Here is a 15931-nt window from a genome sequence, read left to right on the forward strand (position 1 = left end):
ATAGATTTATTCCTTGATCACCACGCTTAAGTCGTTTTTCTAACTTTGTCCCAGGTCCACAGAATTCATAACCTGGTATGTGCAATTCTACTGGTATATTATCTATAGCTTTATTAAGAACTTTGCCTATTATTCCTCCTTTCCCTACTCGTTTACATGGAGCTGCTACAACGTTGCGTCTTCGACGCAGCATACTCAAATAAGAGCTCCTGCTATCAAGTGTGTTGTTATATACGAATTACATTTTTACACGATGTGCAACTGTTGAGTACTAAAAATGTAAGTTTATTTTTTTCCTTTTTTTTCTGAAAGGTAGAAAGATATATATAAGAGAGATATTTTTCTGCTCTCCTCATTTTACAGCGACATGGCGTACATTCCTCGTCCGTTAAATTTAAAATCTGAGGTAGATCGGATAAGGACTTTCGCTAGATGGCGTGTACCGTGGATAGACCCCTTAAGTTTAGCTAAAGCTGGATGTTACTTCACGGGATACCTAGACGCAGTTAAATGTATTTTTTGCGGAATCGAATTATTTTCGTGGGATAAAGATGATGATCCGTTAACAGAACATAGAAAATGGTCGCCTTCTTGTCGGTATATGAGAGGTTGTGAAGTTGGCAACATAGTATTAGATCACTATAACAGGACAGCTCTTCCAGCACTTCTTAATACTACGTGTAGTGTGATGCACGAACCATTTTGGAACTAGATAAGTAAAACAGAAGGTAAAAAAAAGTTCGTGTTTATTTAGTAATCAACAATAACTTTGAGAAAAAAGAAATCCACTGTGCACTCGATCGTTGAAAATTATTATCATCAAAAGAAAGTGATGGTGAAGACAATAAAACAATCGATATCTTTACCTGTTGCAAATCTGAACGACACAAAACGTTCAGTAGGAAAGAAAAATAAACATGGTAAACTGTTGCCGGACACAATACGCGGTCTCATATGCGGACCATCGAATGCAGGGAAGACTAATGTAATGATTAATTTGTTATTGCAACCGAACGGGTTACGTTTTGAGAATGTGTATGTTTACTCAAAATCATTGTCGCAGAAGAAATATATTGAGCTAGAGAAGCTTTTAAAATCTATTAAAGAAATAAAATGCGAGTTTTACTCTGATCGTGAGCAAGTAATACCGCCAGAAAAAGCTCAAAGAAATTCCGTTTTTATTTTTGACGATGTAGCAAGCGACAAACAGCAGCACATGAAAGACTACTTTAGTAGAGGTCGACACCATATCGTGGATGTTTTTTACTTATGTCAGACCTATTCCTGCATTCCCAAACAACTTATTAGAGACAACGCTAATTTCATTATTCTGTTTAAACAAGATGCAAGAAATCTTCGGCATGTCTACGACGATCACGTGAACACCGATATGAGTTACAACCAGTTCACTGATTTATGTTATCGTTGTTGGTCACAGTCGAAATTCAGCTTTCTCGTTATCGATAAGGATAGCGAAATAGGCAAAGGTCGATATCGAAATGGATTCGATATATTTTATGTGATATAAATACGAGAGTGTATACATTAACGAACTCATTTTCGAATTGTTGAGTAGAGAAAGAACATCACGATGGCATCAAACAACAGAACCAGTAACGTGTATGTAACGCGACCATCATCACGTCATGATATTGCTACTAAATCATATGTAGATGAAAAAATGATGGTTAATACAAATTACGTAACATCAACATCTGACGGAAACTTAAGTATTCATGGTAAACGTTTAAAGAACGTCGGCAATCCTATAAACATGGAGGATGCTTGTAATAAAAATTATGTGTTAAAAACCGTTAAGGACAGTATTAATAAAGAAGAAATACAACGTGACATTTTAGATCTTAAAAATGAAATACATGACATATGTGAACTAGAAGAGGATGCAGTTGATTTTAAGAACAAAAGGCTGAAAGGAATAGCTCCAGCGATGAATGGAAACGAAGCAGTTTCGCTTGACACAATGCGTACGCACACTAACCATGTGCAGAGAAATTTAGAGAAACGAGTTAACGACGTTTCTGCACGCATAGAATATGTTGATTCTCTTTTACGTGATATTGTGGATGATCACCTTCCTGTAACTGACAATATCCTCAACATGAACAACAAGAGAATATCGGGTGTGGCAGATCCTGAAGAGGAACAAGATGCAATTTCGCTTTTATTTTTAGAAAAGCATACAAAAGGTAGACTACTACAAGTGAATGACGATGGATCGATAGATATGCAAAATAAACGAGTAACAAACATCGGCAAACCTATTCATTCGACGGATGCGATTAATAAAGCATACCTGGAAAAACATTCAGCAGCGCGTGAAGAACTCGAAAAACTGAAGAATGAAATAAGCAATCAACAGAAACTAAACGTTGATGGGGGTGGTACTTTGAGTATGGAAAATAAGCGAATTACTAACGTACATAATCCGTTAAATGAGAAAGATGTTGCAAATAAAGTCTTTGTAGAACAGTATGCAGCTGCGCGGAGAGAAGTTGACGAGTTAAAACTTGTCATATCTAAACTTCAGAAAAATTCTCTACCAGTAGAATCTAACGGAGAATTAAATATGAAGAACAAACGAATTACAAATGTTGATTCACCTATCCACGAGCAAGATGTTGTTAACAAACAGTATTTAGAAACGTTTGCTACTGCAAAAGAAGAGTTTGAAGTGATGAAAAAGGAACTGCACAAAAAACCAAGAAAAGCTCTTTTTCAAATTGACTGTCTACCGTCAAATCAGTCACCAATATATATGCTACAAAACTGTCGCCTTTTGTATAAGCTTCCCTACACGGGTACACTTACACCGTTAACAGTTTCACGTGGTTCTCTGGTATATGCGATGATTAATCACGTGAACAATCCAATCGAATTAGAAGTAGGTACACCAATTGCTGTAAAGGAAGGTGATGAAATTCAATTCCGCCTAAAAGATCCAGAACAATGGAATACTAACGATCTTCCGCTCCATATACTCTTTGAATATACTATATATGAGTAAAACAATAGACGTTACACTTCAGTTTAAAAAATGCAGGCGAACATAGTGGAAAAAAGTCGTGTAAAGGATAAACTAGCAAAATTAAGAAAAGATGTAAAAAAATATAACTCTCTTAAAGCAGATATGGCTTTAAACCAACTAAAGTTAGAAGAAACATTTAAACCAATAACTGCACCATTAAATAAACTACAGCAGCTTACAGTTAACTCGAATAGATTAAATGCAAAGAAAAATCGAAAATTAAATAGTTATATAAGTGATGATGAAGAAGAAGAATCAGAAGAAGAAGAAGAAACTCTGGACAGAAAGGTTACAACTCTCCTGCAAAATTATCTTAACCCACAATTGAGACACAAAGTTGATAGAATATTCGGGGTTCGAGTAGTTCATGGAGAACACTATTTAGGGAGTAAAAAAGTACTGTTTCGCGATAACAATCTTATAATTGACAATTTTAACTATCCTTTAACTGAAGGTCTCCTTGAATTAATATTTCAGAAAGATCCGGACGCACAGTTGTATGATGATAAGGATCTGTCAGCTTACAGTCATATATTAAATTACACTAACGTGCACAGGAAACAGTATGACGCAGGCAAGCCAATGAGAGGCACGAAATCGCTCAAATTTCAAAAAATTATCAAGCCATTAGTAGAAGATGCAAAAGTGAAAAAAGGAAGGAGCACACCAAAATTTGTAAGTGTACACAAATACAAACGTACAGGAAGAGGATCAAAAGTAGCCAAGTGGAAAAATGAACAAAGAAAGAAGATCGAATTAGTTCACTGGAATGATCCAAACAGTCTAGTGGAGAGACTGAAAAAGTTAATAGCATCTAGAAGTGCTGGTCATTCGTCACACGAAAACGAAATCTTGTCAATCGAAGAAGAACTTCGAAAGTCGAGGTACATCGAATAAATGAACACTGCGCGGTGGGACGAACTTCCGTTCGCAAATATATTTAAAGCGGTTAGATTCTCAAAGGATATTTCAGTAATCTATGAAATTGGATGTGAAGACAGAAGAAGCAACTGGCAACAACTGGCTATAGATCGACTGCGATTCAAGAAACGAATAGACGACACAGAACGAATTCTTTTACCTATACTTTATGAACAATATCAGAGAAGAAATAGCGAAAGAACTCCACGCTCCAGTGCGAAAGAATTTTGAAAGACGGAGCGTTATTACCCTCGGAAGAGATGATTTACATCAAGCGGATCTTGTTGATATGTCTCTGTTTTCGAAAGTTAATAGTGGATATAAATACATGTTAACTGTTATTGATGTTTATTCAAAGTATGCCTGGGCAGTTCCACTTAAAACAAAAACAGGAAACGAAGTAGTGGAGAATATGGAACGCATCTATTCAAAATGTAAACGCTATCCAAAACATCTGCAAACTGACAGGGGAAAAGAATTTTATAATAAGATTTTTCAACAGTGGATTACAATAAGAAAAATTAAGCACTATTCGACAGGGAGCAGCTTGAAGGCAAGCGTAGTTGAACGCTTCAATCGAACACTGAAGCAGTGGATGTGGAGGAAATTCTCGGCGTGCGGATCATACCACTGGCTTCGCATGCTACCAAAACTATTAGATGAATATAATAATGGAAAACATCGTACGATTGGTATGAAACCTATAGACGTCACAAACAATCTACAACAACTTGCTACTGTGTACAAATTACGGGAAATGAAGAAAAAGAAGTCACCTTATCCACCAAAATTTAAAGTAGGTGACACAGTACGAATAAGTAAAATTAAGCGATATTTTACAAAGGGCTATACTCCTAATTGGAGTAATGAATTATTTACTGTAAGAAAAGTAAAAGAAACATCACCGAGAACTTACTTGCTTCACGATTATCAAAATAAACCAATATTTGGTGCGTTCTATGAACAAGAACTGCAGAAGACAAAACATCCTAAAATATACCTCATTGATAAAATTTTAAAAAGAAAGAACGACAAAGTTTTCGTATCGTGGCTAGGATTCGACGCCACGCATAATTCATGGATTCCGAAGGAATATGTATTCTAAAAAAATCAATAGTAAGTACGCTAGTATAATATATTTTTAATTTTTTACTCTAATGTCTGATAGATTTACCATCTTATAGTGTCCTCTCTCTATTGTTGCAGACTTCCCTTGCTCAAGAAACTGTGCTGTTTGTTTTGTTGATGGCAACGTTGGACATTACCTCAAGCAAGAAGATATTTCCACCTCAACTCTGCATAATTAATTCGAAACATTTGTGTAACATGTATCTTAATAAATTATATTAAACAAAATTTAACTAAAGATAACCTCTTGTAATTTTTTAATATTAAATTAAACTCCATCCTTTTTCCTACTCCTTTACGTATCTGTGTTAGTGCGACGTAAAAAAAATATCTTTAATTAGTTTATCTTCCTAAGAGCAGAAAAGAAAGCAAGATAAATAAAATATATTTTTGCACTCACCTATAACAGTTCAAATAAATTAAATTCTCCTCCTCCTCCAGGCTCACTTCTTATTCTTCTCCTATATAGAAAGAAAAAGTTAATGTAAAATTAAAATCTTTCGCAATCCGACAATAGACGAAGTCTTGAAATTTAAAAAAAAAGTTAAAACTCACCAAAAATATCGCCATCACTTCCGTGATCGTCCATTAGCTCTCTTAGTTCAGCTAACATCGCGTTGCAGGAAAAGAAACTAAATTTGTGGATAAATAATATATGGAAGTTCGGGCTTTCGCGTCGTAACAAAATACGTGTATGCAGCCTAACGAGAAGCCGAAACTCTTCGTTAGTCATATGTCGGATTCTGTTTACAATCGCTCTTTCAAATGAGCCCTGTACTTCCACTATATTATTTATCTCACACATTTCCATTAATCTAACTATTTCCCGCAGCGCTAGAAGCTTTTCAAAGAGAGTTTCTTGGACGGACGGCATTTCGAAGGCAGTTTGAAACTGTAACGTACCTACAGCAAGCGATCGCAGTATATATACCCGTTCTAACGGTGGTATGTAATTTGAAAAAACAACTAGTTTCAAAAAACCTGCCTGGATACAACATCTGCTAGTAAGCTGCGTAGCGACCCGGACTTGAGTTCACGCATCCTTTTTTTGTAGCCTTGATGAAACCGTGGTCAAAGCACGACCATGACCAGCAATGACCGCGAAAGAAGTAAGGCGTTAACCGGTTTATGCGAAAGCTGCTTGCAGAAAACATCCGGGATAGATATACACTACAAAGGAATGTTCTGCTTCAAACATATGTCTACAAAATAATAATTTTACACACAATAAAGTCGCGTCTGGTAATATAATGTGAGATTATCTTACACCTAGCATTAAAATTTTTATATAAAGCAAGTGAATTCGCTCACATCTAGAAGAGTACAAGTTCGATCCTCCTCGTTGGCAATCATAAAATTATTCTCTCTAGTTCGCTATTTTCACACTAGGCAACTGCTAAGAGAAGTGTACTTTAAAGCTAACTGGAGTATACACCATGTCAGTGTGACGTAACGTAAACTGTAGCACACTATTTAAAAAAGTGTGTGAATAAATATTAAGGTATTGTCTTTGTTGGCAACAGTGTGTGCGTGTCATCAGTCATGGAGCGACAAGTAAAGAATGAGTTTGGTGAGAAGAGAAACCGTAACATCCAGTGTAAATGTGAACTTTGTACACCAAGTATTAAACCTGATCCTTTACGTACAATATATTTCTCACTAGTAAGTGAGGCTATTACATCATACTATACACATGGCAGTTTACTTCGAATGCCACAACATCTAATTCGCTATTTACCATCTGGGTTTCTCTCAACATATGCCGCTAAAGATTTAGATGAAGCATGGGAGAAACTACCCTACTATGTAAAAGCAAAACTGGAAATAGCAGTCTGCAGCCCATGTGTCAGAAATTATTGCTACAGAGGGCAGGACGAAGTTGATGGTTTTGACGGACCGAATCCAATGATTAAAGACTGTGAGGGATGCAAGAAAGAATTTAATCATGTATTTTGAACTAACAGGTAAATAAAACAGTGTGATGTTCCACTTATTATTCGAGTTGCTTGAATAATTCATCCTAACCTATATATGCATACACATTTTTTTTTGTTTTTACACCATCCAAATGCTATAAACTTGAATCCTTTACCAGATTTTCTTTTTTCTATCCTCAAATCACCAACCTGTGTAGGTGTGACAAATTATAGCTTTCACTCACACACTGTCTCAATTCAGAGGTTGATTAAGAAATAATTCGTAATATTTTATTTAAAAAGAAACCATGCTTTACAGTTTTTCAACCAATATTTCAGCTACGTGGCAGCACGTTCTTTTGTTTTGTTAAAACACTGTCGTGTTTGATGTCTTTGTTCACTGAAGTTCTTTGCTGTTGTTCTTTGCGGTGAATTCACGCGCCCCTAACTGATTCATTAGACGATTTATTATTTCATCTTCCGTGCTAAACATATATATTCGATATAATTTTTGATGAGATAGCACATCATGTGTTAGCCTAACTAATTTATTCGTTCAGAGATCATAATGCATTCTTTTTTTGTGTTAGCCATCTTGGACAAAGATAATAAGAAATCACAGACATGACACTCTCATGTATAGGCTGTTTGACCTCGATGAGTATAAACAGTTGCCGACGTATCCAACAAAAATGGCGAGATGTTTTTGTTTTATTCCGTATGTAAAAATTCATACTATCGCGTTCGTAACAACGGAATGTCTTAATCAACCTCTGATTTCAGACTTTATCCGAGTTTTTTTTAAAATTTGTTTTTTACCTAGTACAATGATATTTCATAGATGACATTTATTGATGTAAGGTTAGTAAACAATGCGTGTATCTATCGTCAAGAATTACAGCTAGATGTGCATCCTGTCGAAATAATAATTAAAGGTAAGTAGTCAAGAAAAATATTTTTATTATTTAATTAAACTAAGCACTTTTGTGTTGTCCTTCACTCATCACCAGTTGGTTAGAGTTGTTAGTCGCTAACCTTCAAGTAAGCGGGAGGAGGGGAGCGATTCTTTTTTACAAAAAAAAATCTCATATCCTGTTCACCTTTCGCCACCAAGTAACCTTGTGAAGCAAATCCAGTTGCTGCAATTATTTAACATGTAGCTGTCTCACCTTGAACAGTGAGAGGAACTCCAGCAAATAACTTTTTAGAAGCAAATCTACTCACAGAACCTTGCCTTTCAAGAAATATTTACCTCTTACATAAAGACCTCTGGGAAGTGTAGTTAACATTTCCTACATCCACCCTAACAAGTAAAAAGAACTCTGCAAAAAAATATATATAAATTTAGTACCATATCTAACATGATGATTTTTGTCAAAATGTCTTTTCCTGTCACCAACATAAACATTTCAAGAGGTAATCACATAGGCAAGTAGGGTAGAATATTTTTTTTTGCTAATTGAACAAAGCAGTTAATTACACTCAATAGAGGATTTTTTTTAATCTCTACTAGAAGAGTAAGGTTAATAGTGAACTTGTTTTGCTCTTACAATACCTTTCAGTAAAAAGATACTCAATTACGCACCAAAACAAGTGATGTTACCTATCACGCCCACGCATAGCAGTAGTAAGCTACCGCAAGGAGCGACATTCCACACTTGTGTGTAGCCTTGACAGCGAGAGGCGCCCCCCGCACGTGCCTTGCCAAGTGAGAGGCCCCTTCAGGGAGTGAAGCGCACGGGCATGCGCAGTGGCTGCCGCTGGTCCAGAATTCTTCTCTCGCAAAGCTGGTCCAGAATTCTTCTAGATACTCTACTTATGTGCTTACGGAACCACAAAGACAGTGAGTTCCTCAGACGTTAAGATGCTAGATTTCAACCCTCAATTTAGGTGGTGCATTGTGGTGCCATAGCAGAATGTAATCATATATTTTATACATCTGCCGTAGGGATACTCTGGCAGCGCGTTAAACGATTATTTCCTCCTTAGCTTCTTTCTTTCTTTCTTAGCCTGTTTACCGTCCATAGATCGCTTCTCTCTCGGACTCATTGAAGGTTCTCACTCTACAGACTCAACGATAATGACCTGGATCGTGGCACCTTGGTTAGGGTGACGAAACTGGGAAGAATTAACTGTGCTCCGCCCAGGTGGCCTTACGGTCATTGCTGTACACGTGTCTTATGGTGTATGGAATGATTGGAAGGGATGGGCACGGATGAGGGAACGAAGTGGCCGAGGCCTTCATTTAGGTACTATCAGGGCATTTGAATTTAGAAGAAGTGTGTAAGCATGGAAATTTACTTTGTGCAATGCTGTTGTGGGGATCGAACACACCTCAACTCAGTCGACCACCCGAGATTAAGGGTACACCGCTCCAGCCCTCGTAACACTGCAATTTTCGTGGAAGTGGCGTTAGATCGTGAATAGTTGCGCCCGGGGGGTGCGAGATCGATCCAGTGCAGTGCAGGGCAGTGTCATGGTGCCTCTGTGGTGAAGCGTTTAGAAGGTGACCGAGCGAAATGCCAACCTTGTAGGACATTCGTATTAAGAAAAATAAATAATTCAAGCAGGGAGCATTAGGAGGAGATTGAAAAATAATAATATGAAGTTGAAAATAAATATGCAACGGCCGGGAATCGAACCCGGGCCGCCGCGTGGCAGGCGAGCATTCTACCACTGAACCACCGTTGCCATGTCACCGATAGCTAACATCAACGAAACCTGACGTGTTTTCCTTGAAGTTGCATCACATACAGTGCTTAACAGTGACGTTGCAGTACTTTGCTGATAACAGATTTTGTACTCAGCTTCGGGAGTTCAAATCCATGCTTTAGTGTGTGCGTTAACTGAAATAGCATTGAGGGCTCGAAGTTTTAGGCATTAGTTCCTTGTAAAGAGGACCGTAGTAAAGTCGCCCGGTATTCTTGCACATTAAATGTCGCCAAAGCCATAGTCGTTACGCAGTAAAGTATCAGAGCATGGGACAAATCATACGGTAAGGGAAGTAGGGGCCGTCTGCTGTCTGTACAGAATCCACCGGCACTGCTATGTGGAGCAAACAAACCGCTTATATTAGGTAAGGCTAACCACAAAGGAATGTGTTTACCGTAGCCGTGATCGTCTAGTGGTTAGGACATTGCGTTGTGGCCGCAATAACCCAGGTTCGAATCCTGGTCACGGCAAGCGAACAGATTTTGTCAATTGTAATTACTGAATTCTGATACAGTGCTCATTTAGGAGAAATTATTAAGCTCAGATTTTGTTATGCTCGTCTGTACCTCAAGGAGTTAGATTCATATAGGTTTCTAGCAATTTGGAGAATTTGTAGACTACCTGTATCCCCCTAAATCACTAGCTGGCTCACTGTCTTGCTAAGGGAGTAAGCGTCTCGCAGCTTGAATTTTGGAGAAGATTGGCTCGAATGCCTGCAAAACTAGAGTTATGGGCTTACGGAACCACAAAGACAGTGAGTTCCTCAGACGTTAAGATGCTAGATTTCATCCCTCAATTTAGGTGGTGCATTGTGGTGCCATAGCAGAATGTAATCATATATTTTATACATCTGCCGTAGGGATACTCTGGCAGCGCGTTAAACGATTATTTCCTCCTTAGCTTCTTTCTTTCTTTCTTAGCCTGTTTACCGTCCATAGATCGCTTCTCTCTCGGACTCATTGAAGGTTCTCACTCTACAGACTCAACGATAATAACCTGGATCGTGGCACCTTGGTTAGGGTGACGAAACTGGGAAGAATTAACTGTGCTCCGCCCAGGTGGCCTTACGGTCATTGCTGTACACGTGCCTTATGGTGTATGGAATGATTGGAAGGGATGGGCACGGATGAGGGAACGAAGTGGCCGAGGCCTTCATTTAGGTACTATCAGGGCATTTGAATTTAGAAGAAGTGTGTAAGCATGGAAATTTACTTTGTGCAATGCTGTTGTGGGGATCGAACACACCTCAACTCAGTCGACCACCCGAGATTAAGGGTACACCGCTCCAGCCCTCGTAACACTGCAATTTTCGTGGAAGTGGCGGTAGATCGTGAATAGTTGCGCCCGGGGGGTGCGAGATCGATCCAGTGCAGTGCAGGGCAGTGTAATGGTGCCTCTGTGGTGAAGCGTTTAGAAGGTGACCGAGCGAAATGCCAACCTTGTAGGACATTCGTATTAAGAAAAATAAATAATTCATGCAGGGAGCATTAGGAGGTTGAAAAATAATAATATGAAATTGAAAATAAATATGCAACGGCCGGGAATCGAACCCGGGCCGCGCGCGTGGCAGGCGAGCATTCTACCACTGAACCACCGTTGCCATGTCGCCAATAGCTAACATCAACGAAACCTGACGTGTTTTCCTTGAAGTTGCATCACATACCGTGCTTAATAGTGACGTTGCAGTACTTTGCTTATAACAGATTGTGTACTCAGCTTCGGGAGTTTAAATCCACGCTTTAGTGTGTGCGTTAACTGAAAAGCATTGAGGGCTCGAAGTTTTAGGCATTAGTTCCTTGTAAAGAGGACCGTAGTAACGTCGCCCGGTATTTTTGCACATTAAATGTCGCCAAAGCCATAGTCGTTACGCAGTAAAGTATCAGAGCATGGGACAAATCATACGGTAAGGGAAGTAGGGGCCGTCTGCTGTCTCTACAGAATCCACCGGCACTGCTATGTGGAGCAAACAAACCGCTGATATTAGGTAAGACTAACCGCAAAGGAATGTGTTTACCGTAGCCGTGATCGTCTAGTGGTTAGGACATTGCGTTGTGGCCGCAATAACCCAGGTTCGAATCCTGGTCACGGCAAGCGAACAGATTTTGTCAATTGTAATTACTGAATTCTGATACAGTGCTCATTTAGGAGAAATTATTAAGCTCAGATTTTGTTATGCTCGTCTGTATCTCAAGGAGTTAGATTCATATAGGTTTCTAGCAATTTGGAGAATTTGTAGACTACCTGTATCCCCCTAAATCACTAGCTGGCTCACTGTCTTGCTAAGGGAGTAAGCGTCTCGCAGCTTGAATTTTGGAGAAGATTGGCTCGAATGCCTGCAAAACTAGAGTTATGGGCTTACGGAACCACAAAAACAGTGAGTTCCTCAGACGTTAAGATGCTAGAATTCAACCCTCAATTTAGGTGGTGCATTGTGGTGCCATAGCAGAATGTAATCATATATTTTATACATCTGCCGTAGGGATACTCTGGCAGCGCGTTCAACGATTATTTCCTCCTTAGCTTCTTTCTTTCTTTCTTAGCCTGTTTACCGTCCATAGATCGCTTCTCTCTCGGACTCATTGAAGGTTCTCACTCTACAGACTCAACGATAATGACCTGGATCGTGGCACCTTGGTTAGGGTGACGAAACTGGGAAGAATTAACTGTGCTCCGCCCAGGTGGCCTTACGGTCATTGCTGTACACGTGCCTTATGGTGTATGGAATGATTGGAAGGGATGGGCACGGATGAGGGAACGAAGTGGCCGAGGCCTTCATTTAGGTACTATCAGGGCATTTGAATTTAGAAGAAGTGTGTAAGCATGGAAATTTACTTTGTGCAATGCTGTTGTGGGGATCGAACACAAATCAACTCAGTCGACCACCCGAGATTAAGGGTACACCGCTCCAGCCCTCGTAACACTGCAGTTTTCGTGGAAGTGGCGGTAGATCGTGAATTGTTGCGCCCGGGGGGTGCGAGGTCGATCCAGTGCAGTGCAGGGCAGTGTCAGGGTGCCTCTGTGGTGAAGCGTTTAGAAGGTGACCGAGCGAAATGCCAACCTTTTATTACATTCGTATTAAGAAAAATAAATAATTCAAGCAGGGAGCATTAGGAGGAGATTGAAAAAAAATAATATGAAGTTGAAAATAAATATGCAACGGCCGGGAATCGAACCCGGGCCGCCCGCGTGGCAGGCGAGCATTCTACCACTGAACCACCGTTGCCATGTCACCGATAGCTAACATCAACGAAACCTGACGTGTTTTCCTTGAAGTTGCATCACATACCGTGCTTAATAGTGACGTTGCAGTACTTTGCTTATAACAGATTGTGTACTCAGCTTCGGGAGTTTAAATCCACGCTTTAGTGTGTGCGTTAACTGAAATAGCATTGAGGGCTCGAAGTTTTAGGCATTAGTTCCTTGTAAAGAGGACCGTAGTAACGTCGCCGGGTATTCTTGCACATTAAATGACGCCAAAGCCATAGTCGTTACGCAGTAAAGTATCAGAGCATGGGACAAATCATACGGTAAGGGAAGTAGGGGCCGTCTGCTGTCACTACAGAATCCACCGGCACTGCTATGTGGAGCAAACAAACCGCTTATATTAGGTAAGACTAACCGCCAGAGCATGTGATTACCGTAGCCGTGATCGTCTAGTGGTTAGGACATTGCGTTGTGGCCACAATAACCCAGGTTCGAATCCTGGTCACGGCAAGCGAACAGATTTTGTCAATTGTAATTACTGAATTCTGATACAGTGCTCATTTAGGAGAAATTATTAAGCTCAGATTTTGTTATGCTCGTCTGTATCTCACGGAGTTAGATTCATATCGGTTTCTAGCAATTTGGAGAATTTGTAGACTACTTGTATCCCCCTAAATCACTAGCTGGCTCACTGTCTTGCTAAGGGAGTAAGCGTCTCGCAGCTTGAATTTTGGAGAAGATTGGCTCGAATGCCTGCAAAACTAGAGTTATGGGCTTACGGACCACAAAGACAGTGAGTTCCTCAGACGTTAAGATGCTAGATATCAACCCTCAATTTAGGTGGTGCATTGTGGTGCCATAGCAGAATGTAATCATATATTTTATACATCTGCCGTAGGGATACTCTGGCAGCGCGTTAAACGATTATTTCCTCCTTAGCTTCTTTCTTTCTTTCTTAGCCTGTTTACCGTCCATAGATCGCTTCTCTCTCGGACTCATTGAAGGTTCTCACTCTACAGACTCAACGATAATGACCTGGATCGTGGCACCTTGGTTAGGGTGACGAAACTGGGAAGAATTAACTGTGCTCCGCCCAGGTGGCCTTACGGTCATTGCTGTACACGTGCCTTATGGTGTATGGAATGATTGGAAGGGATGGGCACGGATGAGGGAACGAAGTGGCCGAGGCCTTCATTTAGGTACTATCAGGGCATTTGAATTTAGAAGAAGTGTGTAAGCATGGAAATTTACTTTGTGCAATGCTGTTGTGGGGATCGAACACACCTCAACTCAGTCGACCACCCGAGATTAAGGGTACACCGCTCCAGCCCTCGTAACACTGCAGTTTTCGTGGAAGTGGCGGTAGATCGTGAATAGTTGCGCCCGGGGGGTGCGAGGTCGATCCAGTGCAGTGCAGGGCAGTGTCATGGTGCCTCTGTGGTGAAGCGTTTAGAAGGTGACCGAGCGAAATGCCAACCTTGTAGGACATTCGTATTAAGAAAAATAAATAATTCAAGCAGGGAGCATTAGGAGGAGAATGAAAAATAATAATATGAAGTTGAAAATAAATATGCAACGGCCGGGAATCGAACCCGGGCCGCCCGCGTGGCAGCCGAGCATTCTACCACTGAACCACCGTTGCCATGTCACCGATAGCTAACATCAACGAAACCTGACGTGTTTTCCTTGAAGTTGCATCACATACCGTGCTTAACAGTGACGTTGCAGTACTTTGCTGATGACAGATTGTGTACTCAGCTTCGGGAGTTCAAATCCATGCTTTAGTGTGTGCGTTAACTGAAATAGCATTGAGGGCTCGAAGTTTTAGGCATTAGTTCCTTGTAAAGAGGACCGTAGTAACGTCGCCGGGTATTCTTGCACATTAAATGACGCCAAAGCCATAGTCGTTACGCAGTAAAGTATCAGAGCATGGGACAAATCATACGGTAAGGGAAGTAGGGGCCGTCTGCTGTCTCTACAGAATCCACCGGCACTGCTATGTGGAGCAAACAAACCGCTTATATTAGGTAAGACTAACCGCAAAGGAATGTGTTTACCGTAGCCTTGATCGTCTAGTGGTTAGGACATTGCGTTGTGGCCGCAATAACCCAGGTTCGAATCCTGGTCACGGCAAGCGAACAGATTTTGTCAATTGTAATTACTGAATTCTGATACAGTGCTCATTTAGGAGAAATTATTAAGCTCAGATTTTGTTATGCTCGTCTGTATCTCAAGGAGTTAGATTCATATAGGTTTCTAGCAATTTGGAGAATTTGTAGACTACCTGTATCCCCCTAAATCACTAGCTGGCTCACTGTCTTGCTAAGGGAGTAAGCGTCTCGCAGCTTGAATTTTGGAGAAGATTGGCTCGAATGCCTGCAAAACTAGAGTTATGGGCTTACGGAACCACAAAGACAGTGAGTTCCTCAGACGTTAAGATGCTAGATTTCAACCCTCAATTTAGGTGGTGCATTGTGGTGCCATAGCAGAATGTAATCATATATTTTATACATCTGCCGTAGGGATACTCTGGCAGCGCGTTAAACGATTATTTCCTCCTTAGCTTCTTTCTTTCCTTCTTAGCCTGTTTACCGTCCATAGATCGCTTCTCTCTCGGACTCATTGAAGGTTCTCACTCTACAGACTCAACGATAATGACCTGGATCGTGGCACCTTGGTTAGGGTGACGAAACTGGGAAGAATTAACTGTGCTCCGCCCAGGTGGCCTTACGGTCATTGCTGTACACGTGCCTTATGGTGTATGGAATGATTGGAAGGGATGGGCACGGATGAGGGAACGAAGTGGCCGAGGCCTTCATTTAGGTACTATCAGGGCATTTGAATTTAGAAGAAGTGTGTAAGCATGGAAATTTACTTTGTGCAATGCTGTTGTGGGGATCGAACACACCTCAACTCAGTCGACCACCCGAGATTAAGGGTACACCGCTCCAGCCCTCGTAACACTGCAATTTTCGTGGAAGTGGCGGTAGATCGTGAATAGTTG

At 40.4% G+C, this 15931-nt stretch overlaps 8 non-coding genes across 8 annotated transcripts; 4 read left to right on the forward strand and 4 right to left on the reverse strand.

Annotated features, from left to right (window-relative positions):
• Positions 1-9632: 9632 nt before the first annotated feature.
• On the reverse strand, positions 9633-9702 carry TRNAG-GCC (transfer RNA glycine (anticodon GCC)). Its single transcript has one exon. It is a non-coding gene; the product is annotated as a tRNA-Gly (tRNA).
• Positions 9703-10121: 419 nt separating this feature from the next.
• On the forward strand, positions 10122-10193 carry TRNAH-GUG (transfer RNA histidin (anticodon GUG)). Its single transcript has one exon. It is a non-coding gene; the product is annotated as a tRNA-His (tRNA).
• A 1059-nt stretch (positions 10194-11252) lies between these two features.
• TRNAG-GCC (transfer RNA glycine (anticodon GCC)) lies at positions 11253-11323 on the reverse strand. The gene has a single exon. It is a non-coding gene; the product is annotated as a tRNA-Gly (tRNA).
• Positions 11324-11741: 418 nt separating this feature from the next.
• Positions 11742-11813, forward strand: TRNAH-GUG (transfer RNA histidin (anticodon GUG)). The gene has a single exon. It is a non-coding gene; the product is annotated as a tRNA-His (tRNA).
• Positions 11814-12875: 1062 nt separating this feature from the next.
• TRNAG-GCC (transfer RNA glycine (anticodon GCC)) lies at positions 12876-12946 on the reverse strand. Its single transcript has one exon. It is a non-coding gene; the product is annotated as a tRNA-Gly (tRNA).
• A 419-nt stretch (positions 12947-13365) lies between these two features.
• On the forward strand, positions 13366-13437 carry TRNAH-GUG (transfer RNA histidin (anticodon GUG)). Its single transcript has one exon. It is a non-coding gene; the product is annotated as a tRNA-His (tRNA).
• Positions 13438-14498: 1061 nt separating this feature from the next.
• TRNAG-GCC (transfer RNA glycine (anticodon GCC)) lies at positions 14499-14569 on the reverse strand. Its single transcript has one exon. It is a non-coding gene; the product is annotated as a tRNA-Gly (tRNA).
• Positions 14570-14988: 419 nt separating this feature from the next.
• TRNAH-GUG (transfer RNA histidin (anticodon GUG)) lies at positions 14989-15060 on the forward strand. The gene has a single exon. It is a non-coding gene; the product is annotated as a tRNA-His (tRNA).
• The last annotated feature ends 871 nt before the right edge of the window (positions 15061-15931 follow it).

This window comes from Anabrus simplex, chromosome 1, assembly GCF_040414725.1.
Source record: "Anabrus simplex isolate iqAnaSimp1 chromosome 1, ASM4041472v1, whole genome shotgun sequence".
Classification (NCBI taxonomy): Eukaryota; Metazoa; Arthropoda; class Insecta; order Orthoptera; family Tettigoniidae; genus Anabrus; species Anabrus simplex.